Source organism: Pinus tabuliformis, chromosome J (genome assembly GCF_031772625.1).
Source record: "Pinus tabuliformis cultivar Carrire ecotype Pingquan chromosome J, CPIR1, whole genome shotgun sequence".
NCBI classification, from domain to species: Eukaryota; Viridiplantae; Streptophyta; class Pinopsida; order Pinales; family Pinaceae; genus Pinus; species Pinus tabuliformis.
In genome coordinates this window covers 1,080,021,924-1,080,024,576 of record NC_142295.1, presented here as the reverse complement: position 1 = coordinate 1,080,024,576, position 2,653 = coordinate 1,080,021,924, and the positions used below count along the sequence as shown (strand labels likewise).

The following is a 2,653-nucleotide window of genomic DNA, read 5'->3' as shown; positions in this document are numbered from 1 at the left end:
TAACTTGAACAGATACGCCCAATGAAATTTTCATCCAGTGGCCTTGGTGAAAGAGGCATAACAACCATATAGACATGTCGAGTATTTTCCAATGTGAAAATGATTAAAAACTCAATTGGAGCATTGAGAAAATTATTTCCCTTGTTATTGCATCATATTGTTTCTCTTCTAGTTGTCTTATTACCAAGTACTTATTTTAACCACCATTCATTTTTATAGACTAAATTTTAGTGTGTATATATAATTAATCAGGTTAAATCACAACGTGTATTTCACATTCACACACAATTGGTGTGATGGATGAACTTATCTTTAACTTAGCTTGCTTAGACAAGAAATGTCACATTCAAAACATAGACATGGAACTACAAAATCTAGCAACAAATGAACTCTGAATTCTCATTTTACTGGAAAAAGTAAACATTAATTATTAATTATCATAGGATGCTTCACAAAATATATGCTCCTTAAACTCTCATAGGAAAATTAGGGCTATGACTGCTCTCTTAATGCTCATATCCCAATTTGTAGATACAATTACTCTAGATGAGAACTCTGATCAAATTTACGAAAATAGATCTTTTGTATACTGAAAATACTTAGGATTATGAATGACATGCCATTAGGATTGGATTGAGTTTCAATATATATTAAAGACCTCTGCTACATTGGTCAAGTTGGAAATCATACAGACAACCCTCTAGACCTTTGCAAGGTCCCCACAAGGAACCACAATGGGAGGCTTATAGTTGATACCACACTTGAAGCCAGTGGGACACCAATCCGTGAACTAAATGGTCCTATTCATCTCTATGGTAGCCACTATCATGTTCAATCCTTGGGCACAACGACCCCACGGTACATGAGAAAACAATTCATGTACTTTTCCTGGTGTGGACCACATTTAGCCATCATGGACAATGGCTCAAAGGAAATGTTGGTAATCTCAACCACTCATAGCTACCCATGGTATGCCTTCTCAACAAAAATCACTAGGGAATATGAGGAAAACATGACATGAATATGAGGATATGACACCAAGTTTGTATGGAATTCAGTCACATCAATGTTCAGAGCACCATCAAAATGTAAGGAGGTAGTCATGGAAGATATGGCCTACAATATCATAAGGTAACCATCAAAACCAAAATAACAGAAGCCATTAGATGGAATGAAAGTAAACCCAAACTTACTTGAGATACAAGTCTATTAAGGTTAGTGTATGTATGATGCTTGATGTCCAAGGAATGACGACAACTATCATAGATGTCCTCATTATCCAACAACAAAACCACATTAGTATGCTCTAGCAGTGAGTGTGTTGACAACACGTTATTGTAGGGCTCATCTATAGATGTGGAAACTAGTGGAGATGGATACACAATGAAACCCAACTTGGAATTTTTTCCATAATCAATAGAAAGCCTCTCGAACAGAAGGGGCCCTAGACCAAATCAATGTTCAAAGCACCATCAAAACATAGGGAGGCAGTCAGGGAAGATATGACCTATAATATCATAAGGTAACCATCAAAACTCAAATAACATAAGCCATTAGACAGAACTTCAAATGAAACTAAACCCCAACTTACCTGAGATACAAGTCTATTAAGATTAGTGTATGTAGGACGCTTGACGTCCAGATCCAACAACACGACCACATGATAGAAATGAGTGCGTTGACATAATGTTGGTGTAGGGTTCAACTACAGATGTGGAAACCTGTGGAGATGGATACGCAGTGAAACCCAACTTGGATTTTTTCCATAATCAAAAAAATCCTCCCCAATAGAAGGGACCCCAAACTAGATCCGAAACAGCCTCCCACTACGTGGAAGATTAGGAAATCTTGCAGGATTGTACAATTGTCCACCAACTTCCAGATTCTATCCAAGCACAGATTCACAATTTCCTTATCAACTGTTAACAAAAAAAAAAATGTCTTAATGTATTTTCAATTCAAGTGAACAAGATGAAATGATAATGTTGAATAAGGAGGGAATCAACTTACTGGTATAATGGCCATAAGCAAAGTTATTGGCAGCATCTTATTTTCCACTGGTCAGCTTCTCTGGGTGAAAAAGTTGTTGATATAAGCTCTATAACTAACTAATACCGTTCTAAATCCGAGGAATCAATTCGATGGCAGGTGTTGTTTCTATCGTCTAACACCCAAAACAACAACGCACAACAACATAGGTGGCATGGGAGGGAATTTATTCTCAAAGGAATGCCTTACGAAGTAATTATAAATTTATTAAAGCTTAAATAATATTTTTGAGTTATTAATATTATTAATAAAATTATTAAAATTTAATATTACTTATTAAACATCTTTTTTTTCTCGGTAAAAAGACTAATCTATTAAATATGTACAGAGTTCGAAATTACATCAGGTGAAACCAGTATGCTTTTGCCCTCGCAGGGGCACCAGACAGAGACCAAGACTGAGACTGACAGAAACCAAGACATAGTCCAACACTGCAAGCCCGCGCAGGGGCATTAGACAAAAGGGTGCCTACCAATCCCTCCCGCGCAGGGGAGACAGCTCTTGCCCACAGCAATAGCACAAAATACATAACAGCTATAACAACCCAAAAAACGCCAACTGAACACATAACAAAACAGAAAACGATGAGCTTTGACGCCGTCAT

The 2,653-nt window shown here is 36.9% G+C and overlaps 1 pseudogene; it reads right to left on the bottom strand.

The window, feature by feature from the left end:
- Positions 1 to 640: 640 nt before the first annotated feature.
- On the bottom strand, positions 641 to 2,653 carry LOC149230725 (tubulin alpha-1 chain-like; annotated as a pseudogene).